This window comes from Pogona vitticeps, chromosome 10, assembly GCF_051106095.1.
Source record: "Pogona vitticeps strain Pit_001003342236 chromosome 10, PviZW2.1, whole genome shotgun sequence".
In the NCBI taxonomy this organism is placed as follows: domain Eukaryota; kingdom Metazoa; phylum Chordata; class Lepidosauria; order Squamata; family Agamidae; genus Pogona; species Pogona vitticeps.
Genome location: NC_135792.1, coordinates 12,115,626 through 12,139,420, shown reverse-complemented (window position 1 = coordinate 12,139,420; position 23,795 = coordinate 12,115,626). Strand labels below are relative to the sequence as shown.

The following is a 23,795-nucleotide window of genomic DNA, read 5'->3' as shown; positions in this document are numbered from 1 at the left end:
CAGTCCAGGGGACTCTCAAGAGCCCCCTCCAGCACCAAAATTTTAAAAGTGTTAGCCTTGGGCAATCTGGGTTCAAATCCCAGCTAAATTGTGGAATTCACTGTGTGATCTTGGGCCCGTCATTTTAGGGTCTTGTGAGAATAATGTGAAAAGGAAATGAGTCATGCATGTTGCCCCACTTTGGAGGAAAGAAGGGATAAAAATGCAACGAATCCATTAATAAAATATCCAATAAATATATGATAAGACTGTGCAGATGTTTTTAAATAAAAAAAGATGCATTTGGATTGCTCTTGATGTGATGCATTCAACATCAGTCTCTCTAATGTTGAACATGGGTGCCTTGTGATGATTATTTTGTAAGTCGAACAATATCACCCACCAACCAAAACTGATTTTATTCCATTATTCATTTATTTAATGTGGCCCTTTTCTCCCAGAGGTGGGACCCAGGGTGATTTTAAACATATTGTAATATAATGTACAAATATTCAAATATATTTAAATCAATCATAGTATTAGTATTAAAACACAGTTAAAATTAAAACATCTTCATTAAAATGCTCATGATAATTTACATTAACAATTAAACAAAATCAGCACATCCAGTTAAAACCCTGTGCTTAGCAGTCAGTTGCTGAACTGGTGTGCAGAATTAATATGCTCTAATAATACCAGATTGATACCAGATTGAAATCCTATACAACAGTCTTAGAAAGCAGCCATGCATGTGCACTGTATGTGCATGATCCACTATGGTTGTAGTACAAGATGAATTTTTAATAAACTGGCCAATGTTTATCTGTCTATCTATCTATCTATCTATCTATCTATCTATCTATCTATCTATCTATCTATCTATCTATCTATCTATCTATCTATCTATCTATCTATCTATCTATCTATCTATCTTTCTTTCTTTCTTTCTTTCTTTCTTTCTTTCTTTCTTTCTTTCTTTCTTTTTATATTGCCCATCTGATCAAAGGTCATGCTGGGTGTTTCATAATAAAATGAAATAAAATGAACAAAATAAAAAATAGAAATACAACTACAACAAATTAAATTAAACCAGTAAATAAAATTGAAATGTACAGTCTATGTAAGTGGTGGATCCAGAATCCACCATCCTCTAAATTAATCATACTGTGCTGCAGAGCAGTGTTGCATTGGTATCAGTAGAGATAAGTGAAATGGTGAACACATCTGGCTGTGTTAAAGAAAGCTGCCTTTTCTAAAGTTGAATGTGTTGACATTCACTCCCACACTATATGATTTCTCTTCTCAGGTTTTTAAAAAAGTACTGCATGCCACTTGACTAATCTTATTGATTGTCTTGAGAAGGAAGACAGTCTGGACTCGGAGCACGCTGGCAAGCCTGGGTATGGAAAGCAATTGTGGTAAAAGAAACACACACATTCATTTGCCTTTGAAAATAGGCAAATGGTAAGCTCTTGTCTTCTGATTCTTCTTTCATTCTTCATGTGTATTACTAAGCTATTTCTTTTCTGAGGGGAGAAATGAATTTCTTTGTTAGCTGAGAGACTCACAATGGGTCAACAGAACTCAGCTCCACTACCAAACTCTACTGTTTCTAAACTGAACCAGTTTGATTTCTCATTTGATTTCTCATTTGATTTTGTCTGCCTTCCAAAATGTTGTAGTTTTGCTCAGGTATATTTTGCACAGATTACACGCATCTGAAGTGGATATAATTTTGTTGTCTCTCTCTCTCTCCTGTCTAAAGACAAAGAATTCCTCACTAAGCATCTTGTTTAGTGAGTATTTTTCTCATTCCCCCAAAAAGAAAACATAAGAGAATTAAAATTAACTAGGTTGTATTCTAGGAATGAATATTCACCTCTGCCTGCAAAGGAAGCAACAACCCAGAGAAAGAACGGTGTATTATTATAGTGTAAAGAAGGTCTTTCTTATTTCCATCTGCAAAATCATCTTACTCAGAGTATTGCATGACATCCTACTCACTCTGCTTACTGTACTAGGAGCTGAAGTTGTTCCTGTAAATTGAGCTTTCCTGAATGGCATGCCCCATTTTTATTTGATCCATTCCTCCCTTTACCATTCCTCCTCCTATATGGATGGCCAAGAGTAGGCAATGTCATATATTTACAAGCATGCTCAATCAAACCAAAGAGTTAGTCATTCAGTTCTTTCTCGAAGCATGCATTCTCAAAATTGTTAACAAATTCCCAGCTTTGATAACAACATGTTTTCTCGTTTACCGGTGAGGTGACATGACACAACCCCGGCCTACTAGAAGAACATGATTCCTTTCCGATGGATTAACACAACACAGGTACGCAGATCTCTGTTCAAATATTTAACAGATTGCCCATCGATCAAAGTTACACAAGACGCTGGTAATTCAGAGGGAACTTGAACACTCAGAAAAGGCCTCACTAACTTCCTAGCTTGCTGAAGACTAGGAAGCAAAAAAGGGAGTTGGAAACAAGCCTTCTGTTGGTGTGTGTGTGTGTTGTGTGTGTGTGTGTGAGTGAGTGAGCGAGCTTGAAATCTAAAATATGAACCAATTGTCTGTATGCTTCATAAAACACACTCCCTATTTATATTCATTTTTATGAGTGGTCTACGGCTCTTAGATTATGGCCTAGATTTACGTTTAATTAAGTTCAAAGTGGTTGCATCAGAATGATACCACCAAAACATTTTAATGAATACTGTAACAGTTGCAATAATAAATCATCCCCTCTAATACCTGGTTCTTTCAGGTGTCTTGTCACTCCTGAAGAAAACCCAGCTTCCAGCTGCTTTTACTGTTTTGTCTCAGAAAAAGGCATCTCCTACCCAGAGTGTTTACCATTAACCTGGTGTTAGGCTAGAGTGGGGAACATCTGCCCTCAAATGTTCTCACATGGTAACCACCATGATCACCTGTGGCTGGGCTAAAGCTTGACATGAGTTGCAGTCCAAGACCATCTGAGAAAGATGAGGAAAGAACTGGACATGTATAGCTTTGAGGAAAAAAGACTGAGGGGAGATATGATAGCACTTTTCAAATACTTGAAAAATACAGAGGAGGGAAAGGATCCATTCTCAATTGTCACAGAGTGCAGGAGATGTAATAATGGGCTCAATTTGCAGGAAGCCAGATTTAGGCTGAACATCAGGAAAAAAAACCTTTCTAACTGTCAGAGCAGTACAACAATGGAACCAATTATCTCAGGAGGTGGTGAATGCTCCAACACTGAAGGCATTCAAGATTAAATTAGTCAACCACCTGTCAGATCTGCTTTGATTTGGATTCCTGCGTACTTCCTTTTCTTGTTTCAAAGAAGCTCCCAGAAATATTGTGTAATTTATGATTCTAACAATGAATCTCTGATCTGGAGGGGCATGCATTGCCCAATTCTGCTTTAGGCCAGACTACCCTTAATTTACACCATTATAACATTCCCCCTCCCCATTTTGGACTATCTCATCATATGATACTCAAGGTAAGAAACATTTGGCAGTGCCACCTTCTGCACAGTACTGACAAAAGTTGACTTGAGTGACAGTGTCCCTTTCAACTTCTGCATCTGCCCAGTAGCTGACCTCCAGAAGTTTCTCCACCCCCATCACCATTGGAACTATCCATTCTCTTCTGCTCATAATGGAGTCAACCCTCCTCACAGCATTGCTCTTGACTTATCTGATACACTCAGACCCCCTCACGTTAAGGTGTGCATTCAAGAAGAGGAGGCAAAAATGACAAAACAGTGGCTGTCTTACTTTGTGCACAAAGTGAGAAAGCAAGATTCAATGGTGAAGACAATAATGCTGAGAAAAACTGAAGGCAGCAGGAAAACAGAAAGATCAAATATGAGATGGATTGACTCTTATCAGGGAAGCCAAAACATTGCATTTGCAAAGGGTTGAGCAAGACTGCTTAGGACAGAACATTTTGGAAATCACTCAATTATAGGGTTGCTGTACGTTGGAGGCATGTTGATGGCACAGAACAGCAATAAAGCAGATTTCAGGTAATTAAAGTTTTAGAATCGGGGTTGTCCCAAAAGAAAAGGCTCACCCCCAAAATCCCCCTGAAGCATTTCAAGAAATAGTTGTCTGGATCCATCTGTGCCCCCATCATGCTTCAAGGAATGGACAATTTATTCTGCAAAATGTTCACCCTTTTTTCAAGTCCATGCACATCCTGTCTCATTTCTATTTCTGCCTGTGAACAATTTGTTTGAAAACCACACATACAGATTCATATGCAGCTTTCATAATGTGCTTTCCTGCATGCCTTTCTCCTTGTCAAACAGTTTTTTGTAGGTAAAATTCTTGGCTGGAGAACTCAATCACAAAATTTGGACAAATGCAGAAATGGAAGATCAATTGCTTTTCAGTTCTTGCATCAAGTGCAAAGGACTTTAGTCTGTAAACAGGAGCCAGATGAATTCCACCCACATTCCTACTGGGAAAGATGAGGAAAACTTCCAGTTTCATTTTTTTTAAATTGTGCATTCAGGTTTTTTAAAACCTCAGGTTCTCCTCCATCTAGAACAGGCAAAATTTTTTGCCAGTGTTGATAGATGAAGCAAGCAAGCAAGCAAGCAAGAACGAACGAATAAACGAACAAACGGAGTAAGGAAGGAAGGAAGGAAGGAAGGAAGGAAGGAAGGAAGGAAGGAAGGAAGGAAGGAAGGAAGGAAGGAAGGAAGGAAGGAAGGAAGGAAGGAAGGAAGGAAGGAAGGAAGGAAGGAAAGAAAGAAAGAAAGAAAGAAAGAAAGAAAGAAAGAAAGAAAGAAAGAAAGAAAGAAAGAAAGAAAGAAAGAAAGAAAGAAAGAAAGAAAGAAAGAAAGAAAGAACTATGCATCCCATATGCTCCTGTGCTGATTAGGAGATTCTGGAAACTGTAGTACAAATCCAGAACACTGTAGCCCCCAGATCCAGATAATTGCAAACTGCTGATCTGTACTAATAAAGTCAAATTTATTTATTCATTTATTTAAAATATTTCTCCCCCACCTTTCTTCCCAAAAGGGATCCAAGACAGCTGACATCATTAAACAGACAATGTTCAAAAGTTGAAAACAGTAAATATACAAATATTAAAAAAGAATGAAATGAGTATTATATTAAAAACGGTAAATAAAATCAATATTAAAATGCATTTAAAACAACAGAGCACAGCAATCCAAATAAAAAATCCATCTCAACCCACCAGTGATTAAGGAAAAGCCTGTTGGAAGGACAACAAAAATTGGGCTAGCCTAGCTTCCTGTGGGAGGGAGTTCCAGAGTCTGGGAGCAGCAAGAGAGAAGGCCCTCTTGTGTGTCTCCACCAAGTGCACTTGTGAGGGTGGTGGGACCAAGCTGATCGTTGGGTTTCAAAATGGCTGCCGGGTGTACAAAATGGCTCCCCGCTGTGTTTAGGAGCCATTTTTCGCTTTACAGGCACCCGAAAATGACCGCCCCTATGGAGGATCTTCGCTGGACGGTGAGTTTTCAGCCCAATGGAATGCATTGAACAGTTTTCAATGCATTTCAGTGGGCTTTTTTATTTCGCTTCACAACGTTTTCGCTCTACAGTGATTTCGCTGGAGTGAATTAATGTCGTTAAGTGAGGCACCACTGTATTGTTATATCCTGTTATTCTGTGTAAGAGTCTAGTGACATCACGATCATTTGGACATGACTGGTTCGGAAGAAAAGTACTGCCTAAGTTTATATGCATTGATGTGAAAGAAGACAATAAACAACATGCAGATCAGTATTCTTGGAGACCTTATGACTTAGGTGCTTACAGGTGATGTTGGGGTGTGTAGTGTAGCAGATTTTCTTCCTGTTTGGGAGGAATTATGTAGTAATGTGACCTTTTTCCAACACACCTCCTGAATCCAAAATCAAATCACTGTCAATTCTGGCTTGTAAGCGAGCTCTTTTGAGCTTCACATCAGCTGAAGTTCCTCTTCTTGATGTTTATCCAAAGCTTCCAATTTTGCTTCTGCTATTAAAGAAACAACGCCCGACAAAGCTTCATTATGTTGTCTGCACTGGGGCCTTTTGAAATAAGCCAGACATGCAGGTGCAACTAGCGAGGCCAGCAATGTGGGCGAAATGAACTTCAGAGCGAGGAGAGATTAAGAACATAATATAGAAAAAAGAAACTTGCCTTGACTTTGATGGATGAAATTTCAAGCAAATTGATGCCGCTGTCATTTTGGCCAATATATTTTGTTTGAATAGAAAACAGGTTGAATTATCCTGCTGAGAAAGGAAACAATGTTCTCCTTACCCACTCTTTCTGGTAGCTTATTTGAAACAAGAAAGGGAACAATATAAGCATTAGTGGTTATGAAAAGAAAGTCAGCATCTGTTTCATAAAACTGTTTACAGTGTTTTGGAAAATTCCAAACCAGACCTGTCAATCCACACTATACTTTATAGTGCCTTAAACAATTCTTTGGTTTCCTTGGAGAGCTGGAATGGCCAATCAGAATTTAACATTTCCAGGAAGGATCTGGGTTTTCTGCTTTGTTTGAGAACCCAGATCTTTTGTCCTCCAAGAAAGAAGCTCCAGATTTAACAGAACAGAGGGAAAGGACTCCATTACTAATGGTACATCAACTTACGAATGTCTCCACTTGCGAACATTTTGAGTTACGAATGGCTCCATTTGCAAAATATTGCTACGACTTGCGAATGGAGCCTCGACTTACGAACGAAAAAAACCTTTCCTGCCCTTTTTTGACCTGAGTTCATCTTAGGTCAGAAGAAGAAAAAATAAAAAATAAAAATTCCCCCCTTAGTGGTAGAATACGGATTAACCAGGTTTGCATTAGTTCGTATTGGAACTAATGCCTCTACTTATGAACAGCGCCTCGACATATGAATGAAAAACAGCCTGAATGGATAAAATGCTTTTCAATGCATTCCTATGGGAAATCTTGCCTCGACTTACGAACTTTGCGACCTACAAACGCCGTTCCAATACGGATTAAGTTTGTAAGTCGAGGTTACCACTGTATATTGGGATCTATCATTTGATATATATTCTTCTACATTTGTATTGTGTAATGACCACACAGCTTCCTTGGGGGGTTTCCCCCTGAAAGAGATCCCAGTCTTTAGGATTTAGTTCTGCAGGAAATATGCAGAGACTAGCTTGCCGGCACCTAGGAGGAGATCGCATTTCCATCCCCCAGTTTTGGTGAGATGAAGATTTTGGTTTTTGCACTGCAACTTCTGGAATGCTATCACAGCCTTAGGTTGCTAAAACAGATGAGTAGACACAGGAAGCACATATTACACAAGTACAACCCTTCAATGCCATTGGTCAGGGCTCCATCCTGTGCTTTCTTGGGATCTATAATTTGATATGATACTTTTGAATTCTCTCTGGTAGTTCAGAAGAGAGCACTAGAGCACTGAAGCACAGAATTCTGAGCACCTCATCAACTACAAAATCCTGTATTTTATAGGACAGAGCCGTGGCAGTTAAAATGGTATCAAACCGCTACAGTAGTGTACAGGAAGGAAGACAGGAAGGAAGGCCAACACACAAAGCTGAATTTGAATATTATGATAAACCTTGGTTTATCATGGTATTAAATATTAAACCATATTTCAGGGTTTATTGTGATAGGAATGAGTTTACCATCTCCCTGCAAGAAGGAGGTTGGAAACTTTCAGTTCCAAGAGATGAGCCACATCATTCGCATAGGCATCCTTCAGTCTCGAGAGACTATGGTAACATGCTCTGAATCGAGGAGTGTCCTCTCCAGAACATGAAGCCTGGGTAAAATAATATGGAGGATAGGCTGTTACCCAAGCAGCAGATCCCCCCTCTCCACGTTGCTGAAATGGTCCAATGGAAAGGCCTCCCAGGTGTACACAAATCTAATTGGCTTTCCTATTTATCATATTAAGGCCAGAGATAGAATCAGAGAATTTAAGAAGAGAATTTAAGAGGAGACAAAAAGAAAGCCCAGGAAAAAAACCTCAGTGAAACATCCATGCAAACATACCTGGCCTTCACCCTCAGCCCAGCTTCCTAGGGAAAAGGGTCCAGGGTCCTGGGACACACTCTTTTAAAGCAGAAAGTCCCACCCCCTAGGCCCCACCCCCAGGCCATGCGGTGAGGAGACAAAAAGAAAGCCCAGGAAAAAAAACTCAGCAAAACGTCCATGCAAGAGGAGAAAGATGGAGAAACTTGTAAACCCAGAAGAGGCTAGATGGATGAGTTATTATGATATCTGAACAGATGTCTTAACATTATTTTATTGTGATGTCTGAGGGAGGGAGGATGGACGGACAATAGCTGCTGGGTTACACTGAAGCCAGACTAAGCTACTCTGTGTAGGCCTTTCAAGAAAGGGCAGTACTGAATTTGATTGTGAGCTATGCGGAGAAAATCTGAATCATATTTCTATCTCTCGTCTCTCAGTACTGTTCTTCTTTTTTTACTTTCCCATAATGCCACAATGTTGTTGACAGTTGGATATGGCACAAAACCCTGCTGGACAAGTGTCAGGTTTGCTGACGGGATATTAAAAGAGAACTTGATCGTGTGTCAGCTCTCTTCAAACTACACTCACATTCAAAAAAGTGATATATCTGTCAAAGCAACGACTTCAGCATTTGGCAGCGCAGGCCGTTTTCATAAACAAAACTGTCCAATTACATTAAGGGGCATGAACTTCAGGTGTGTATGCCAGGGACAGTAAGATGTGTAACCACACACATCACAGAGACTGTCTCCCTAAGGCCATATGGCTCAGTGTGGGCTGCATCCCAGGTATTTCTCCTTTATGCTTCACAGATTAAGAATTAATTTAACATTATCAGGAATGTAAATCATGGCTTTGAACTTCTACAGCAACTTTTTAATTTCAGCCAAGGTTGCTAAAAATCCTTGGGGGCAGGTGAGAGAAGACCAAATTCATGATGCTTGAGCTAATTTAAACAAGGAAGGAAGGAAGGAAGGAAGGAAGGAAGGAAGGAAGGAAGGAAGGAAGGAAGGAAGTTAGGCAATATTCGTTCCAACATCCTTTGGAATACAACGTTTCTTTCTTTTTTAGTTTCTTAAACCCTTTTAAAGAGAACCGGTGTGAGTTTTGATTAAACAGCATCATTGGTTAAGAAACAAATTATGTCTGACAGACTAGCAGCCATGGCTTTTGCTGAAAATACGTTATTGTCAAGTTGATGTCTTCCTCTGCGTCTTCGGAAATGCGAACATTTGGCGAGAGTAAGATTTCAAGTTAAAACGGCTTGTTTCAGACACGCAGCAGAACGTGGGTGGGTAACTGTTACACTGGAGTTCAAGGAAGCCATCACACTTCTCTTGTGAGGAGAGAAACTGTCTTGTGATACTGTTTATGCCAAAATGCTCATTTGGGTGGCACAAATCGCATTATATCAAAAGCCCCTCTCTATTTAAGGATGAGGAAAGCAGAGCTGCCTTCTGATAAATTAAACCGTTGATCCATCTGGCCCCCTATTGCCTAGTCTGGCTCTCCATGATACCCATAGGTAAAGGGTCAAGGGCAAAGGTTTCTCTACACCCCTTCCTACCAAATCCTGTTAAGTGGAGAAGCTATGGATTGAACATGTGTCATGTCATTCCATCTCCTGCACCCCCCCCCATTAACTTCCTGAAAATTCTGTAATGGAGGTTAGGCCGAGGAGTACATTCATAGATCAGAGGGAGTTCATGCACACTACAGAGTTATTGGCGTTTGATACCACTTTAATAACTGCTTTGGATCCACCCTGCAGAACCCTGAGATTCATAGCTTGCTGAACTTGTTGACTGTGGAATTCAGGGAGCTGTAACCCAGAAAGTAACATCTATTTCTACACCAGAGACCCTCTGTTACTCAGAGTGAACAATACTGGCTTGATTGTCTAGCAATCTAAACTAGCATCAGGCAATCTATGTGCCTTATCATTCCACCTATACGCATCCTATACGCCAAACTAGCATATATCTTGAAGGTACATAATTTTGCAGATCCAACAGTCCCTTTTTCTCATGCAGATTGCAATCGTTCCATGCATAGTTTTCATAGGCAATTCAACACCTGCTGTCTGTCCTGCTGGTGGTGAGAAAATAGCACATAATGCTGCGAAATAAGAACATGTGAACTTGAACATTGGTAGTTGAGGGGTGCTCTATTATATGTGTGTACATTAGGGAGCGAAATATACAAACCTATGGTACAGACAGCAAATAGTTCTTATTGATTAAGCTTGCTTGTTTGTCTGTTTTCTACATAATGTTTTCCCTGTAGAGAAACTCAACATGACTTACAAATGGTTTTAAAACACAAATATTACAATAATTAGACACATTAAAATACACTGTTAAAATAATTATTAAAAGGTACTAAATATATATATCATTTAAAACAATTTAAAAACACACTTTAAAAGACAAGAATTCCTATTTGGGACAAGGATGTAAATCCTTGCTCATATAGGTCTTGTGTATAAGAGTGAGAAACAACAACAACAACAACAAAAACAACAGAGAGAGAGAGAGAGAGAGAGAGAGAGAGAGAATTCTCCTCACCTGCATGCAGGTAAGTTTCCACAGCTCTCGGTAATAATTCTTCCATTTGCAAGAATGGGGCTTTTCAATGCAAATTGTGTAAATTGCACAAAAATGCACAAAGCAAGGTTGCTGCCTTGTGCAAGGACTTTGAATAATTAAAATCATCAAATGGATTGTTTGCTTCTTTTTAAATCAATCAACCATCTTCTGTGCTTTCCTGTGCTGTGCTTCAGATATGAAAAAGACAATTGTTATGTGCAGACATTTGGGGCAAAAAATCTGGATGGAAAAAAGCCCTTTGTGTTTGATTCATTCTCAGACTGATTTCTCGACAGGCTCTTCTACCATGTCTTTGAAGTGTTTCTATAATACCAGGGATTTACTTATATATGTATGTGTAGGGGTATGTGAGTCGGTGGGAGGTCTCATACTTCCTGTCCTGCTGCTATGGATCTGGCAGTATTATGGTTTCACCAACAATCATACCAAGCTGCCAGGGGATCTTCAGCTGCACATCATCTCCAATATTCCCCAAGTTCATTGTGCTCTGGCTCAGTGCCAAGGACTCCTTAGAGACCAACCCACTGGAGGTGCATAAAAAGCCTCCTGTGTTGTTGGATTTTTAAAAAAAACATGTCTTCTGCTTTGTGGCCAAACCCGCCCTCCAATGAAGAACTGTCAGTGTGTTTGTTCGAAGCAGTATATATGGTGTTATAACTATTTCGCTTAGTGATGTAAATATTGCATGTGATTAATTTTGTTCATCCGAGAGAAACATTTTGAACTTTGTAACAGGCAGCATGTGTTTACAATTTGCCATTACTTATGTTTCAGTCCTTCTTGATATGAACAGGAGTTGGGAAGAGAGCAAAGCCAGAGATGGGACGTTGAACTGTTGAATTTTGGCAGCGGTGAATTTTGACGCACGTTTGGTGGTTCTTCTTGAACACAAGTTCTGAGAAGATTCAAAGGTGGGAAGGCTAAAAGCATCACCAAAATTTCTGAAGGGGGATTTGAAGCACGTGTGGGTTTCATGTATATGTGTGTTGTTACTAATTCCGAAAATTAAGGCTAAATGTCCAGATTTCTATCATGCAAGATCTCTAAGAGGAAACTAAACAATTTCAGTAAGGCTAATCTTACATATTTTCCTTTGGACCCTTAAAGAAGGAGTAGGATTAGCTACCGAATGCAAGATTAAAACCAATTAACGGGGAAACGGAGTAAAAATTGTAACGGGCAAAGAACTGCGATGGAAATGCTGGGTAGAAGCCTAGTGCCTGTCACACAACATGTCTGAGGAAACAGAGAGGCACTCAGAGGGAAAGGATAAGTTGGATATATTCCTCAAGGTTGCAGGAGGCTGATCCTCTAAGTCTGAAGTCTTGTTCACTGCCGTTTAAATCATTTTTTAAACAGCCTGTTCCATCACTGCTTCTGAGACTGTGACCCTGAGGAATTCCAAACTGCCATTTTCAATATGTTTACCTCTACCTCCTTCCAGCCCTGGTGTTCCCTCTCCCTCTCTCCCTTTCTGTATCTCTCCTCCAGATCCATCGGTTCCCCAGCCCACACCAAATGAACAACCACCACCCCATGCCCATTTCCAGGCCACGCGCCCATCCTTTCTCGAACCAGTACTTTTTGAGAGGTGTGGGAAGAGAATGAGTGTTCTCTTCTATTTTAATACGGCAAGACTTGTTTTGCTCTTGCGGCACTCCCGGCCTCACAAATCACTGGTGCAGTGCGCTCACTAACTTGTCTGTATTATGTTCATTTTCTGGGTGGCAATAAATATTAGAATAAAATAAACTTAAGGGCTGCTGGCTGAGGCTCTGTTAGCTATCTTTATGGCTTCCACGGCAGCTGAATGACAGCTTAGCCTGGAAGCGAGCGGCCCCTTTTCACCAAGTAAATTTAGCCTTGGGAAGGATGAACATCATCTGACTCTTGAGCTGTGATGGTTGATGCCAGTCCATAAATCAGTCAGATTTTAATTATCGGACACATGGTGGGGAACAGTGACAGGCTGCAGTCCACTGGAGAGCATTCCTTCAAAGCTGCTTTTAAAAAACAGAACAGCACTAGAGCAGTGGGGGGGGGGAGGATGATGGCAAGGCTGAGTGTGCAGGCCAGAGCTACAGATGAATTGCAGGATGTTAATAGCTGGATGGAATTCCCTACCTAACCATTTTAACTGCTGCTTGGCTTAGCCTTGCATGGGGAGTAAGGGAGTCAACGATGGTTTAATTCCACATTAATTATTTTACCAAGAGGGGTGGTTGGTTGGGAGAAGAAGACAGAAGCCAGGGAGTCTGAAGATGGAAATGGTCTGGACGAAAGAGTAAATAATACGGGCAACAACTATTGTTTGTAAGGAGGCATGAAGCCCTGACAAACACGATGAAATGATTCAATAAGCAGGATGTTGTTATTCTTTTTATTTATATATCACCACATAGGGCTAGAGCACTCTCTGGGCAGGCTGCAACATAATTATGCAAACAGTAATTTGCCTGCCTCCCCCCAGCAAGCCAGGTACTCATTTTACCAGCCTCAGAAGAATGGAAGGCTGAGTCAACCCTGGCCTAGGTACCTGCCCCCATTGGAATCAAAGTCAGGTCTTGAAGAGAGGCTTGAGTGCAGTACTGCAGTTTAATCATTGCACCATGGGGCTCATTTGGGGGCGTTAAAATGGTGGAAAACCTTGGAGGGTCTGGATGCATAAGAGTGGTCCATAGTCTACTCACCCATAAATGACAAAAAAGGATCACAAATGAGACACATATTTATGGATGCATGTTCTTCCTTTTATTGTTTAGACAGATATAAGACTCCTCAGCATATGCCACCAATCCTGGGAATAACTAACGTTTCAGAAGGACATCTTGTTGTGTCATGCAGGCCTAAATCTCTCAATGTAGAGGATTAAACATTCTTCTCCACTCTTGTGCTGGATCTTGATGGAAAGAGTTTTGTGGGCAAATGGGATGGACGAGTTCCCTTCTTGTCCCTCATTATGTGTTGTTGTGGCTGTAAGGCAATCAAAACTGGAGCTTTGAAATGTTACTCAACAGACTACAGCTCCCAAAATCCCCCAAGGTGACATAGATATCAGAAGCCAAGGTGCAGTTTTCCTGTTATTGTCTAAATAAGCAACGTTTCTAAGCTCTGGTAACAGTTGAAGCTTTTTTTTTTAAAGGATGAAAAGTGGCAAAGGCCCATAAAATGAAGGGGATGCTGAAGGAAGGAAAAGAGAGGCCCTTTCTTTATCTGCAGTAGATCTGCTGGTGGTTCCTGTTACAGTCCTTATCTTTGCCTCGGCAGCTGTGTAGTGCCTAAGCTACCCAGGACAGATTTATAAGGCACCCTAAGCTGCTAATTGGTTAGATGAGGCTGCATTTCTGACAGGAAGACACTCCAGGTGAGTCAGCAAACATACCTTCCAGGAATCAATTTAGGAGGGAATGTATAATCTGGGCTGGGTATTTCCAGCAGCTGAAGCTAAACAAAAGCAAGAAATAATGATGGGCCGTTCTGCACCAAGGGAACCCGAATTCTGCAACTTGTATTCGTTGTGCAAATTAATTTGTTTCTATTTGCAAGTGTTTTTCGCAATGCATTCTGACTTCTTTTTGAATTTGATGGCAGTGACTCAGCAAGGATTTCTCACTCCTGCTAAGTTAGTGCTCTCAGTAACAAAAAGCTTCTCTGCCCACTCCAGATGATACTGCTGAAGCAAAGAAGGTTAAGGTTAAGCCAGAAGTGGAAGGACTGTGATCTCTATTCAATCCTGATAATCAAAACAATGGACTTAGTTCAAACGTTTACCTGCACAAGTGCATGCCATTTGCAACAGGTTTTGACTGGCAGCTCTTAAGAGCTTCTAGCATAATCCTGCAACCCTACAAATAGGGACATGGAGAATACCCTCTAAATGTTTTATTCTTATTAATTTCAGGCCATCTTATTGCAGGGAGGCAGCGAGATGAAGAATTTCCAAGCCTCATAATTTTCCTCACCTCCATTGCAAGAGTGAGATAAGGAATTCTTCCCTGCTCATCACAACTTGTGCAAGATTTTGCAACACAAAACTCCCGCCCATCCTCTTTGAAAAACAGTTTGCACACACCCGGCAAGCACTGCAGAATGGGCTGCTGATTCGAATAGATGCAAACAGCCACAAAATGGAAGTTATCCTAGTCTTGTACAATCTGAATACAGTAATTTGTTCCAAAAATAATTGTCACCAACATTTTTTCCACCTTCAGTTCTCACAGATGAGTAAAGGAATGTTGCAAATCATTGTTTTTGCATTTAAGGATGGGACAAGTGAAGATATCCACCCCTTCCTGGAAATCTGTACATCCTTGTACTAGCCTATTATTGCATTTAAGATGTGGGGGAGGGGGGGAGAATAAAAGGATTGAGCTCCTTTGGTCTGTTAAACAGAAGCAAGAGTATTTACTAATTTGTCCATTATTCACCTTACATAGAATCAGCTAGAAACAATAATGAAATAAGCAAGTAAGATAGAAAAGTACAAGGACAGGAATGGGGGAAAGAGTCCATATAATGGCCAACTAGAATAGTGCATCTGATAAATGAAACATTAAATGGCATCAGAAGTTGATATTAGCGGGCACCTGTCAAGACCTACACACCTCAGCAATGGGCATGGCATTCTGCCAGGAAGGTCCTTGGTCTTCATCCTGCTCTAACTAGGAATGAGGGAGAATTTTGTTTGAAAAGATTGCTTTCATAAGAATCTTCTGAAATTAATCCATTTCTTCAAGGTCACCAGTTTTGATTTGTTTTCAAAATTGACCAATTGCTTTACCAGTTTCATAGATTGGAAAGAACTGGGGAGTAGGGGGAAGTTGAATGTGGGAGAAACAGAGATGGAGTCATCTAAGACAGCTCTGAGCTTCAAGCTCACTTAATTTGAATTCTTAAACCATCAAAATGGAACCTGGACTACCACTTTTTCTCCCCTTCTTGTTTTTAATACACTTACGGCAGGTACAACTCAGGTACAACATAGTTCTTTCCGTGCTCAGAATATCTCTTCCTATTGAATTTGGCCCAAGCCAAAATGTTTTGTTTCCATTTTTTTAAATAATGTGTCAAAAATCACAAATCACAAATTTGGAACTCAAAGAATACTTCTAGTGAAGAAGAAATCAACACTGACAGGTTCTCTCTCTCTCTCTCTCTCTCTCTCTCACACACACACACACACACACACACACACACACACACACACAGAGAGAGAGAGAGAGAGAGAGAGAGAGAGACCCCAATCTCCACTTCCTCTACTACCTTTTGAGCATCTATGAAGATCAAGGAGAAGGAGACAGCCTCCACTGATCTTGTTTTCTCCTTCAAATTAACAGTATTTATTGAGACCTGAAGCAAGCAAGCAAATGGACAACACAAAGGGTACAGAACCCTCTTAGGGAGGGATCTCCATCTAGGGAAGTCTTCCTGGGTCGACTTAAATTAGAGCACATGCTCAACTGAACAATATATACCCAAGACTATAGTGCGAGAAACATTGCACTCAAGGGGGGCACATCACGTCTTTCTTCTGTTTTGCCAAGATGAGTATGCTTAAAATGATGGGCATCTGTGTGGAAAGAAGGCCATTCTGCACCAGCCATCCAAAAGTTTAAAAGACCAGGAGTAGAGCTGGAAAAAGGTAATTTTATGAACTACAATTCCCAGCATTCATGACAGGCATGCCAGCTGAAGAAGGCTGAAATTTTTCATCCTAAAAAAGTACTTCTTTTGAGCTGTTTTCCCCCTAGAGGCAGTGTTTAGCTCTGTACCGACTAATGATTGATATTCCTTGAACAGCAAACTCTCCACTATTAAAATGAACCTCTCTTCTTCTATGGAAATATGCATGGGCCTTGTTCGCCACAGGGTCCAGCTTGCCTCTCATTATCTGCTGGGTTGCAATGGCAGCTTCTTGGAGAGAAAATGTCATTGTAATGTAAAAAACAAGTACAGTGGTGCCTCGCTTAATGATTTTAATTGGTTCCAAAAAATTCATCGCTGTGGGAAAATATCGCTAAGCAAAACGCATTTTCCCACAGAGATGCATTAAAACCCGATAATCCGTTCCAATGGGAACGGATTACCGTCCTTAAGCAAAAATCGCATAGGAAACATCGCTAAGCGAAACACGGTTCCCCCGTTGGAATGCATTGAAACCTTTTCATTGCATTTCAATGAGGGAGAAAAAAATCACCAAAAATTCAAAAAGAGTCAGAATGAAGCCACATTTGGTTAACAAAGGGTTTATTAAGTGCACTAACGATTTCAAGCACTCTAAACCCTTTTTAAACAATTTAACACCTTTTAAAAATAGTGAAAACGGAGCTGTCAAAAACATCGCTAAGCGAAACAGGGGGACCTAAACTGTCATCACTAAGTGAAGCAAGGTCCTGAACATCGCTATGCGAAATTTCCCCATTGGAAACATCGCTAAACGGAGCGCAAGATTGCTCCAAAAACCTCATCGCTAAGCAAATACATTGTTAAACAAGGCAATTGCTAAGCGAGGCACCACTGTATTCTTAGAGATGGGATATGTTTTGTTTGCATTTTTTGAAACTGTCTTCCCAAAAGACATTTATGTGGTGTTTTCCAGTCATGAAACATAATGACACAACAACTTGTTTCACCCAATGGCTGCTTTCCAGAAGCTTAGAAGTGGGCAAGGTAATCAAACTTGTTATCTATTCTCGTTCTGTCAGCCAGGGAAGGTGAAATAGAGGCAGGGGCAAAGGGTCATACTGTTAGGAATTTTTGTTTGTTTTATATTTATAATTGCAGAGTGTGTTGCGAGGTTGTGACTATTAAGAAGGAGCTAGGGGATCTTGTCAATTTGATGCTGGAGTTAAAAATTTATGTGGGGCTCAGACTGAGAGAAGGACCTCCTGGAAGATCTTAAAAAGCAGATAGAGTTGGGTGTCATCAGCACCCTGGTGGCACCATACCACAAAATTCTGAACAGCCTCTTTTCAGATTTTTCATGTATATGTGAAATAGTATGGGGAATCATGGAACCCTGACACACTCCACAGGCTAAAGGTCAAGGGGATGAACAGGAGTCCCCCCAGCACCACTACCATTTGCAAAGTGACACCATGCAAAGGGAAATCCCAAAAGCTGACACCTTTTTTCATCAATTAATCACTTCTCACCCAAATACAAAGCAATTGTCAGGGTTGTTCTTCAACAAGCAAGAATAACAAGCAAAAAGCAAAGCATGCTGCTTATATACTACCCCATAGTGCTTCAAGCACTCTCTGGGCAGTTTACAAGTTAATTATGCAGCTACACATTGACACCCTCCATGAGCTGGGTGCTCCTTTTACTGGTAGTGAGCAGAAGAGGGTATCTTGTAGACCATCGTGACTGCTGCCATTGGTGTTGTCAACATTCAGGCTGTCCTTGGCTATGTAATGCTTGGCATTCTTTTTCCTGCTGGCAACGTGGGCATCTTAAAAAGCAGAGACATCAGCTTACCAACAAAAGTCCGAATAGTCAAAGCTATGGTTTTTCCAGTAGTGATGTACGGAAGTGAGAGCTGGACCATAAAGAAAGCTGAACGCCGAAGAATTGATGCTTTTGAATTGTGGTGCTGGATGAGACTCTTGAGAGTCCCCTGGACTGCAAGGAGAACAAACCTATCCATTCTAAAAGAAATCAACCCTGAGTGCTCACTGGAAGGACAGATCCTGAAGCTGAGGCTCCAATACTTTGGCCATCTCATGAGAAGAGAAGACTTCCTGGAAAAGACGCTGATGTTAGGAAAGTGTGAAGGCAAGAAGAGAAGGGGACGACAGAGGACGAGATGGTTGGACAGTGTCATCAAAGTGGCCAACATGAATGAGACCAAATTCCGGGAGGCAGTGGAAGACAGGAGGGCTTGGTGTGCTCTGGTCCATGGGGTCACGAAGAGTTGGACACAACTAAATGACTTAACAACAACATCTCAACAAGTGTCTGTTGCACTGGGAATGCTGTTTGCTTTCTGCTCTACACTAGATGCCAGCCAGGGCTTCTACTCTCTGACTTCATGTGAAAGAGTGAAGAACCGGAATTTGTCCTCAGTACTGGTTGAAAAAATAAGAAGCAAAAGACACAGATCTGGAGGCTGATTCTCTGAATGCAGAGCAGCAGAAGAGAAAGAGCTAATTTGACAGAATTATTCTGTGTAACCTTAAAATAAATAAATAAATAAAACAGGGTGGGCAGTGGGAGTTGAAGCTGATTAATCTGCCTTGCCATGATCGCTATGTACTTAGATTTTCTGTTTTGCTGGTGGGAAGTTTTTTTTCCTTCCTTACTTGTATTTTTCATCCCTCGCTCTCCCTCTCTCTTCTTAGTTTTGTTTTGTTTCCTTTTTGTCATGGAGAGTTAACAGTTTATAATACGTTTAACTGCCAGTCCATCACCTTGACAGGGTCATACCTTTCCTTTATGGACTTTTAAAATTAAGAACAGACAGTTCCATTTTGACAAGCCCTTGCTTCTGCAAGCAGAATGCGGCTGTTTAATTGTGGAGCCGGCCTCTTGCGGCCAAGTGCTCCCAATGTTTAGCAAGGGCTGGAAATATGGATGTTAGGAGAAAAACTGGCAGATGGCTGACAAGGCGTTTTTACTCATAACACACCAGTAAAACTTTAACTTGGAAGATTTAGTGCTAGTGCTTCCAGTCAGCAAGCTGCAGCCATATGCATATATTTTTTTCAAACTTCTAAACCGATGGTTTTGCAAGTATGCATGAACAGCCTTTATTGATTATGATGTTAAAAATTGAAAGCGTCAGTATCATTTAGCTAGAGACACTTTTAGAAGTGGAGGGGGGAGAAGAAGGAGCATTCATTTTCGTTACAGACTTCTGATAGGCCAGACAGATTCCTTCCCAGCACCTTTTGGTTTAAGAAAAAAAAAAGAGAGGCAAAGAGGATGATGGACTTCTTCTCAAAATGAAATGCCAGTGAGGTAAAATGGTTAGAAACATTGAAGAAACCAGATCTTGAATTCCTCTTAACAAAGCAACCTAATCTTCTCTCCCCCACCCCATATAACCTGTTTTTATGTTTTGTAACTAAGTAATAGTACCTGAGTTTGCTCTTCTCTTCTCCCTTCCCTTCCCTTCCCACTTCCGGGCCCTGCTCTTTTCCTTTTATGCCATCCTCTTTAGCGCAAGGAATGGGATTTCCTTGGTACTGATATTTGTAAGCTGCTGTGGGTTCAAAAAGGAGGGTAAAAACAACTTCTTTCTCCGGGTTTCTCCTCTCAAACTGGCATGTGGGTTTTCTCCTCCTTCCAGCATTAACTTCAATCCATATAATAAACAATCTTGTAACTTACAAGCCGATCAAAAATGCAAATTATATACTGTAATCTATGCATGCAGCCTCCTGCAGGCTGAGTTCGTAAATCCACGGATGGTCTGAAGCAAGAAGTGGCATCACCACCACCATCCGCACAACTCGTCTATTCCTCCCGAGTTACCATATTTTTCCATGTAAAATCCAAAATTGATCCAAAATTAATCCAAAATTAAGAAAAATAAGTGGGGCTTAACAAGTGTAGGGGGACAGGGATCAAAGCGCTGCAGGATCGCTTTGATCCCTGCTTTCCCCTCCACTTGTTTTTGTTCTCTCCTCAGTTTACTTCCGTATATAAGACGACCCTCAATTTTTAGACTAAAGATTTTAGTCTTATACACTGAAAAATACAGCACTTCTCATCCTCAGCATACCTGCAGGGAGAGGGAATGGACTCATTGCTTTGTTTTGAGTCACCCCTGCTTGTTGATCAACTGTTCAGAGCCAAAAGGAGCAGAAGATTTTGCCTCACCCTGAACTCCTTGAACCCATTAGAGCTTCCTTTTGCCTTGCTTTCTGTCTGGCCTTTAGCTATCAGACCATCTGAGCTAAATTTCCTCCCTGATCTTGCTTGGCTAGTCCATTGCAATCCCCTCCCGTCCGTGAGCCATACCTTGCTTTGATTCTGTGGAAATGACGTGCCTCTCAGATTTCTCTACCACTCTGTGTCAGAAGTAGCTATTGGGGTTTCGGTAATAGCTTTGTGGTTCACAACTGTGGCTGAGAGATTCCATTGTTTCCATGAAAATCATGTGTATGCATCGTTCCCCCACTCACACTCAATGGAAGGAATTCTTCCAGAACATTCCAGCCATGAGCTGAGTTCCTAACCAGATTCTCCTAGGTCACACCAAAAAGCCAATAACTGATTCACCAAACAACAGAGAGGAAATAGGGCGGAACCTTTCCGAATCCTGAGAAAGCAAATGACTCCAGAATTTGGCAGCAAATAATAGGGAAGGAATGCCCTGACCTACTTATAAGTTAAATGGAAATTCCAGTGACACAATATAGGTCCATTTCTAATCAAAAAGTCTGTGTTAACTAATGCTTATTGGATGTTGAAATACAGCAGAAAGCCTATATAAATGCATGTGCAAAGCCCTTGAATATCAAACAAATTCATTATGATTGGTGCTATTACAGCGAATACCAAATGAGTTCATAATGATGGAACAATGAAAGTGTTACCGATAGATTTTATTTCTGTAACAAATCCTCCATATAAAGGTCCCCTCCCGTAGCATTAATTCTAATATAAAAGCTGCATCTGTACATTAGTGGTGTCGGGTAAATTATGTCTTTGAATTGCTTGAAATATACAGTTTTGCCACCCAATCCATCTTTTTCTCTCTTTTTCAAAAAAGTATATAATAAGCGCAGTGTGTCCTTAAAGTTCGATGACTAGTGTAAAGGGGTAACACTTTATTTTAAGTGTTCAATCGTTAGGAATTCATTTAGTATTCATTGCAATAACACTAATACAATAGAATTGAATGAATAAGAAATTCATTTAGTATTCATACGGATGTGATAAGTTCTTCTAAGAGAGTTCCACTCTAATTCAGCATTAGTTTTAGCCTTACTTAATGGGCACTTAAAATAAAGTGTTGCTGGTACAGATGACTCAATTTTTACCCTTAGATATTTAGATCTTATGAAAGAAGCTCCAGCGAGGCAGCAGTTTAATCAGGATATAAAGCAAAGGGCCTCAAACTCAGTTTGAGGCTGCCTTGAAGCAATGCTCAGAGAGGAATTTGGAAACTTTACTCCCCAGGGATCTTTTCTGCTATTTGTCCAGAAACTTATTACCGCGTAGTGTAATAATTGGTTAGGAATTTACTTCCAGATAACTAGCTGCTGTAAGTAGCAGAAAAGAAATAAAAGCTGAAATGTCATGGCCATGCTTATATAGCTGTAGTCCAAAACAGGACAGTTTCTAAGCTCTACTGATATTATCAGCCAGTGTATCCCATCTTGCCCTCGTAGGGCATAAATAGTCAGGGGAATTTGGAGCAATCTAGGTCATGTTTTGTGGGACGTGGTGGCGCTGCAGGTTAAACCTAGCACTGTTCCAGAAAGGAATGGAAAAACTTGCAGAAATCATATAAAATCATAGAATTGTTGTAGGGTCAGAAGGGACCTTGGAGGTCGTCTAGTCCAACTCCCTGCCCAAAGCAGGAGGCCTCATACCATCCCAGACAGATGGCTGTCCAATCTTTTTTTGAAAACCTCCAGCAATGGGGCACCCACAACATCGGGAGGCAAGCTGTTCCACTGCTTCATGGCTCTCACGTTCAGGAACTTCCTCCTTATTTCCAGGTTGGATCTCCCTCTGATGAGCTTCCACCCACTGGTTCTTGTCCTACCCTCAGGTGCAATGGAGAATAAATTGATGCCCTCTTCCCTGTGGCAACCCTTCAGGTATTGGAAGGCTGCTATCATGTCTCCCCTCAGACTTCCCTTTGTTAAGCTAAACATACCTAGTTCTTTTAGTCATTCTTCATCGGATTTAGCCTCCAGTCCCCTTATCATCTTTGTTGCTCTTCTCTGCACCCCTTCCAGGCCTCAGAATCTTTTTTGTATTGTGGTGACCAGAACTGGACACAGCACATCCCAAGTGCGGCCTCACCAGTGTGGTATAGAGTGGTACTATCACTTCTCATGATCTTGATGCTGTCCCCCTGTTGATGCAGCCTAGGACTGTGTGGGCTTTCTTGGCAGCTGCCGCACACTCCTGACTCATCCTTAGGTGGTGGTCCACTGGGACACCTAAATCCCTCTCACAGGTACTACTGTCGAGCCAGGTACCATCTATCCTGTACCTGTGCATCTGGTTTCTCCTGCCTAAGAGCAGGACCTTACTTTTCCTGCCACTGAACAGCATCGTATTGGATAGAGCCCAGTGTTCAATTCTGCCTAGGGATAATGGTGGGATAGACGGTTCTTCTTTAAATCATGTGTGGTTGCCAGAAAATAGGATGAGCGAAACTGCACCAAAAGTGAGCCGGATGGCAAAGTATATGCTCATCTGATTGTCCCCTTAATAGCAAAATGGTTCAGAGTTAAGGTGGCAACTATATATCACCTCATAGCAAAAAAAAGGGCCTTCCTCCAAGAGGAAATAACCTAGCATAAAACTGATTCTGTACATGCTGAATTATATAAGTAACTGTACATTTGGAAATAAGTGCTACACTCCATTTCAAAACAGTTTATGAAATTCCAATTACAATTTTAAAAACAGAACGACAATAACTAACATCAGGGGGATGTTTTGTCAAAAGGTTTGAGGCCACCAATGGGAAAACCTTATCTCGGTCCCCAGCAGTTCAGTGAATTTTGTGGTAGAACAGAGTTCAGGGCCTTGTTCTTAATGCCAAAGCAGGCTCACACAGGTTGAGATGGTCTTTCAGATAATATTGTCCTAACCATATATGGTTTTAAATACCAAAATCAGGAGACTAATTATGAAATCAGGAGAATGAATTACCCTGAAATGAATAAACCACCAATACAATTACAGTTTTTTAAAAAAACCCAGATCACATCTGGTTTTGACTTCGGAGATAAAGGTTGCACATCTGCATGGACTCACAAGTGTGTATATGCATATGCACATAGATGAATGCATCCTTTCCCAGATCTCCAGACAGAAGCACAAATCTCAGGGCAAGCATCAGAACAGGAGCAAAGAGTGTGATGTTTGTGTCTGAGGTGGCTTTAAAACCAGGACACATTTCTCCATGGATTCCCAGCTGGCCTCAAGGCTCGCTGGTTCATCATGAAGCTGTTTGCCTATGTGTTGGGCTTGCACAGTGTTGGCGCTCTAAAAAGGCAGGAGTTAGTGGAGGTGGT

The 23,795-nt window shown here is 40.9% G+C and overlaps 2 long non-coding RNA genes across 2 annotated transcripts in view; both read left to right on the top strand.

The window, feature by feature from the left end:
• Positions 1 to 23,795, top strand: part of LOC144584347 (uncharacterized) — a 231,551-nt gene that overhangs the window by 80,474 nt on the left and 127,282 nt on the right. The gene's annotated exons all lie outside the window — the stretch shown is intronic.
• Positions 806 to 14,891, top strand: LOC144584346 (uncharacterized). The gene is made up of 3 exons (XR_013538541.1): positions 806 to 2,314; positions 11,359 to 11,495; positions 14,486 to 14,891. It is a non-coding gene; the product is annotated as an uncharacterized LOC144584346 (long non-coding RNA).